Genomic DNA, 6,131 nt, shown 5'->3' with positions numbered 1-6,131 from the left:
GTTTTAGATTTCTAGAAAAAGTGAGCAGAGAGTATGGAGAACATACACCTGTATACCTCCCTCACCCTACGCCACACCCAGTTTCTCCTCTTGTTAACATCGTACATTAGTTTGGTGCATTTATTACAATTAATGACCCAAAACTGATACATTATTGTTAACTAAAGTCTGTAGTTTATCAGATTTCCTTAGTTTTTACCTAACATCCTTTTCCGTTCCAGGATCCCATCCAGGATACTGTGTTACATTTAGTAGCCCTGTCTTCTTAGGCCCCTTGGCTGTGACAGTTTCTTAGACTTTCCTGCTTTTGGATGTCCCCGACGGTTCTGAGGAGCACAGGCAGATATACTGTAGGATGCCCTCTATTGGAATTTGCCCTTGGCACCTTTGAAGCCTTATAAAAGTGTTGGTTACTATTATTATTATTGCTTTATATTCAGATTAAAATGTGCAACAGAGGCAGGATGTGGGGGGGATAGTTTTGCTGGAGGTTCAATTTAAAAGATTTATTTTGAGGCTTGGTCAGCTTATCAGTGCTGAAAAACTGGACAAAATTTCGTTTGCCTACATCCACCTTTCCATAGGTCATTTGATTCAGTAAATATTCACCAAGTCTCTATTTGGAAGGGTAGAATGTGTTGGATGCTGGGATTCAATGATAAAGTAAGACTGCCTGCATAGAGCTTCCAGTCAAATAGGGAGAGCGCTAATAAGCAACTGAAGAGATAAACAATCTAAAAGATAGCTTGTGACAAGCAAAGCAAAGCAAATATTCTTATAATAAAGACTATCTCAGTAGGTGAGGGAAGGGGGACTACTTTATTAGGATGGTGTATGAGTTAAGATTAGATTTACCTGTGAGCCACAGAACTTTTAAAAAACAGGGGCTTAAACAAGAAAGAAATTTCTCTCTCATGTTCAGGATGTCAACCAGGGTCCTGGGCTCCTTCTGTCTTGTTACTCTGCTGTGCATGGGTTCATTTCCCAGGATCATCTTATTATCTGAGACAGTGCTGGGGCTCCAGCCATCACCTGAGTTCCAGCCAGCATGAAGGTGAAAGGGACAGAGAAAGGAACACCCCCTTCCTATTTTTGCTTACTTCTTGCTGGCAGAACTCAACTATGGCCTTATCTAGCCATCCTACCTAGTCTTTATCCAGGTGGCCAGTAGACCGCTTAAACTTCAGAAGTTTTGTTACTACAAAATAGTGGTTCTCAAACTTCAGCATGTGTCAGAATCACCTGTGAGACTTGTTGAACTATAGATGCTGGGCCCCACCCTAAGTCTCTTATTCAGTAGGAGGCCAAGAATTTGCATTTCTAACAAGTTCCTGTGTGTTGATACTGCTGGTCCAGGACCACAGTTTGAGAACCACTGCCATGGAAGGAGGGGAGCATGGATATGGGGGGAGCACTCTGATTCGGAGTATAACTTGGACTTTGATCATTTATATTTTTGTACTAAAACAAATTATGCTTTCTGAGTTCAAGTACCTCATCTTTGATGTGTCAAATCTGGATAGCTATACACAATTTAGTCATTTTTGTGTAAGGTCAGTGTTTTGGTTATTTACTGCTATGTAACAAATTACCCCAAAACACAGTAGGTTAAAACAGCAATTTGCTTGTGATTTCTGTACATTTGCAGTTTGATTAGGACTCAGTGGAGAAGGCCTGCCTCTCCATGTGTTGGCTGGTCATGACTAGGGCAGGGGGATGAGGTGTGGCCTCGCTAACGTCTGGGGCTGGCTGTCAGCTGGGGCACCTCACTGCTCCTCCAACAGCCAAGAAGCACAGCCCGGACTTCCTGATGTGGAGGCTCGGGGTCCAAGTGGGCGAAAGGGAAGCTCTAAGCTTTCTTAAGGCCTAAGCCTGGAAATCACACTGAGTCCCTTCTGCCAGATCCTTTTGGTCAAAGTGAGTCACACAGCCAGCCCAGATTCAAGGGGAGAGGAAGTAGACTCCATCATTGATGGAAGGAGTGGCAGAGCTGCGTTGGAAAAGGGCAAGCAGTGGACAGCGATTATTGTAGCTCTCTCTAGCAATAGTCTACCCCAGTCAGGAATGAGAATGCAATGCTAGGGTAGGAATCCTTATAATTGTAAATATGGACATAGATCTGTCATTCATTGTGTTTTATCCTACCAGGACCAGAGGATGATTTGGATAAAACTCTTCCAAAATGTTTGGGTGCACTGGTAGAAGGGAAGTGTGGCAAGGTCGAACCGGACTTTAGGAAGGTTTGCTGGTTCTTGACAAAGCTTTCCCATACCTTTGTTGATATGAAAGTTCAAATGCGAGCAGGAGAACACAAGTTGGAAATAAGTTCATAAATATTTTTCTGCCGGCCTTCTTTAGACACATGGCTATTTTGATTGAAAGTTGTAATCTCAACTTCTGAAAGTCCGCGTTCTAAAAATAGTGTTCTCACACCCACGCAATGTGAATTAATGCTCTAAAAGAGGTCAAGTTTAAGGCATACTTGTACACGTGGTACCACTTAGGGTGTGGGTACGACACTCCCCCTGAGATTTTACGGTAGTGATTCGCCGTTTGTTAGAAGCGTTGCTCATTTTCACTGAGTTCCTACATAGCAAATGCTTCTGGCACGGGAAGGACAGGAAGTCAGCGGAGCTGCGTCTGCGTAATTTGGGGGAACCCGCTTCTCAGAGGACTCTGCGCCCCGCGCCTGGGGAGCACGCGGTGCTGCGGCGGCAGCGGGGGAGGCGGCGGGAGGAGGCCGGGCGGGGGCTCCAGGCGCCGCGGCCACGTTTCTTTACCGCTGCTCGGGGGCCTGCTTTCGGCTTAGGTGATGTTCAAACCGCAAGTTCCGCACGGGCTTTTATCTGGGAGGGAATGTTTTGTTCCTATAATATGATGTTCATGCACTCTCTGTGCTTTTTTCCTAGACACTTCTCCACAAAGGGTATTTCTTCATCCTTAAAATAGCTCCAGCCGCCTGCTTTGAGGTCCTTTCTTATCATAAGCTTTAGCTCGTCGTGATTTTCCTTTGGAACGAAGCATCTCTTGCAGTCCTGCCGTCTCGCCCTGTTTTCCGCCGTCTCCCAAGCAGCCCCGGCTCTCCTGGACTCACCTGCCGGCGCAGGTGTTGCGTGGACCGTGGAGGGGAGCCGCCCACCCAGTAGCTAGCTTACTTACTTCTTTGACTTTTTTAAGGGTGCTGCATCTCTCCTTTGAAGGTCGCCTTCAATCCAGCTCAGAGGCCCTGAAGACTTGCGTTCTCGGAGCTGCTTTTGCTCGAGCAGCTAACGTGGTGAGAACTGTGGGTTGGCTGTTCCCAGAGAAAGCAAGAGCCTGCTCTGGGTTTCAGACGAAAAGCTGTGACTAACGGGAGTCTTCCTTGTACGGGGTTACATTTCTCCCATTCGCTGCCAGGGCGTTTCTCGAAGGTTCCCCGGCTGCAGTGATTTATCGCACAGCGAGGGAAGGAGAGGGGCATCTGACACCGGCTCCCGCAGTCAGCCGTTGCCTAGGGGTGTGAGCCGAGGAGGGAAACATGACTCAGCTACCGCAGTTCTGGAGAAGTCCCCGGATGCAGGCCCAGCCAGTGGTGCGGGCTGCCTGCTGGTTCTCCCTCCTAACGCCAGAGGCCCTTGGAAGACAAGACTTAATTTTGCAGCCAAACTAGAGATGGAGGTCCTTCTGCGGTAGTCCCGGGGATCTACTCACTGCGGATTTTACAGTGAGCCCGAGCCTGCTGGAGCCTGGAGCTAGAGCTGACCTTGCATTTGGCCTCTTAAGCCTCTGCGAAGACTTCCTCCCCACCCCCCTAGATGATTGGCAGGATCCTGGGGGACACCCACAGGCTGTGGAAGCCCCCTCGGTGTTGGGGTGTCCGTCTTGCTCTCCTTAATCACTTCTTCCTTCCTAGCCACTTCATATAGACAAGCACGTTTTTTGAAAATATTTATCAGTTGGACACATCCAGTTAGTAGCCTGGTGTCAAGACAGTAGCTGAAGAAGCAGGTGATGAAAGCATCCTTGGTCCTGGCCGCTGGCAGAGGCCCACCTGAGATGCAGGTGAGTGCGGGCAGCGATGAGTTAGAGGAGAGTGCTAATTTGCTAACAAGGACCAACAAGGTGTCAACAAGTGGAGAACAAATGTGAACACCATCTCTGGTATCCTCTTGGAGAAGCCTCTGCTGATGAGTCCTCCGCCTTCAGGTCTCTCCGCGTGGGCTCCATCTGATGCCCAGGACCGCCCCAGTCCTGACAAGCAGGGGGTATATGGTGTGCTCTAAAAGTGTAAACTGGAAAAGGGTATGTGAAACAGAGGGAATTTAATGCAGGTAACTCTCCGGACAGGAGGTGGAAGAGCTGAGAAGCCAAAACAGTGGATGGTGAGATAACCCAAAGCACAGCAAGAGCAGGAAGCCACTGCTGCTTTCCAACCTGGAGGTCAACAGGAGGAGGTGCTTTCTACCAAAGTGCGAAACTGCTGTGGGACGGCATGGTGGGAGCTGGAGCCACAGAGGAGGTGCCAGAGACACTGCCTCAGGCAGAGAGGGAGGGGAGGAATACCCTGGGAACGTGCTCCCAAAGGTCGGTCTCTGGGACCCAGAGTAGAGCAGCAGAGCGTGAGTGCTGGCGTGGGTGGGGAGCCCTGTGTGGGCGCACAAGGAGGGCTCAGAAGCAAGTCTTGCTGCCAGTGGCCCTGGTGTCTGCAGTGCCAAGGATGACTCCTGGCTGCCACAGAATCCATCGGGGGGCGGCCCTCCTGTGGTCACGTAGTCTGTAGAGTGTCGTGGTGAGGATACTGGGTAGCTCCTGCTAGGAATGTGGGTCACATGGTTGTAGGCATTTGTTCAAAACTTACTGAACTAAAATACTTAAATTATACCTCAACGAAATGTGAAAACACATACACAAGAATAGCATTAGGTGGGGATGTGATGCACAGCTTGGTGCCTGTAGTTAATAATACCAGGTTGCATATTTGGAATTTGCTAAGAGAGTAGATCTTAAAAGTTCCCTTTGCAGGAAGAAAATTTTGTAACTATGTGTCATGGTGGATGTTAACTAGACTTATCGTGGTGATCATTTGGCAATATATACAAATATCAAGTCATTATGTAGTATACTTGAAACTAATATGATGTTGTATGTCAATTATACCTCAATTAAAAAAAAAGAGAGTCTTAGGCTCTGGAGTCACACTGTGTGTGTTTGCTACTAAGTAGCTCTTAAGTGCTGAGTTGTGTGCCCTCCCCCCAAACTCGTATGTTGAAGCCCTAATTCCCAATGTGACTGTGTTTGGAGACAGGGCCTTTAAGAAGATAATTAAGGTCAAATGAGGTCATAAGGGTGGGGCCCTAATCCAGAAGGACTGTTGTCCTTATAAGAAGAGGGAGAGAAACCAGAGATTTCTCTCTCTGCATGTGCACGCAAGAAAGGCCGTGTGAGGACACAGCGAGAAGACAGCTGTCACAGCCAGGAAGAGGCCTCACCGGAAACCAACCCCTCTGATGCCTTGATCTTGGACTTGGAGCTTCCAGGACTCGGAGAAAATAAATTTCTGTTGCTTAAATCACCCAGTCTGTGGCATTCTGTTACGGCAGCCTGAGCTGACTAATATGCTGGTTGTGTGACGTTGAGCAAATCACATATCTTCTGTCTACCTTAGTTTCTTCGTCTGAAAAATGCAGATGATGAAAGTTCCCTCCTCAAAAGGTTTTTGGGAGAATTAAGTGAAATTTGAGTTTAAAGCACTTGGCATGTGGTAAGTAAGCACATGTAGCTCTTACTAGACATACCCTTGAACTTCTGCCTCAATATTCCCACCTGAAATTCCAGGTCTCATCTATCATCGGATGCTGCCTCCCAACCCCCCAGCTGCACACAAGATCTTGCTGGTCCTCGGTCTGTGTTCTGCTCCTGCCATCCTCGGGCCACCACTTGGGGTCCTGCTGGCATCACTCTGGACTGTCACCTGCTTTTCTTTTAGCTGCCTGTGCTCCACTTGCCAACACCATCTCCACCTTGAGAATGTCACGTCCCCATAATTGTGCACTTTGACCCACCTGCTGCGCAGCTCATGGCTGAGCCAGCTGTATCTGTTTCCCGTGACCCCACCCTCTCCGGTCCTGGCTCCACCCATCAGCCGTGTACTT

At 48.3% G+C, this 6,131-nt stretch overlaps 1 long non-coding RNA gene across 1 annotated transcript; it reads left to right on the top strand.

The window, feature by feature from the left end:
- Window positions 1–2,668: 2,668 nt before the first annotated feature.
- LOC139076862 (uncharacterized) lies at window positions 2,669–5,162 on the top strand. The gene is made up of 2 exons (XR_011528885.1): window positions 2,669–2,809; window positions 2,910–5,162. It is a non-coding gene; the product is annotated as an uncharacterized lncRNA (long non-coding RNA).
- The last annotated feature ends 969 nt before the right edge of the window (window positions 5,163–6,131 follow it).

Source organism: Equus przewalskii, chromosome 17 (assembly GCF_037783145.1).
Source record: "Equus przewalskii isolate Varuska chromosome 17, EquPr2, whole genome shotgun sequence".
NCBI classification, from domain to species: Eukaryota; Metazoa; Chordata; class Mammalia; order Perissodactyla; family Equidae; genus Equus; species Equus przewalskii.
The sequence above is the reverse complement of the archived record's forward strand: the minus strand, read 5'-3'. Positions and strand labels throughout refer to the sequence as shown.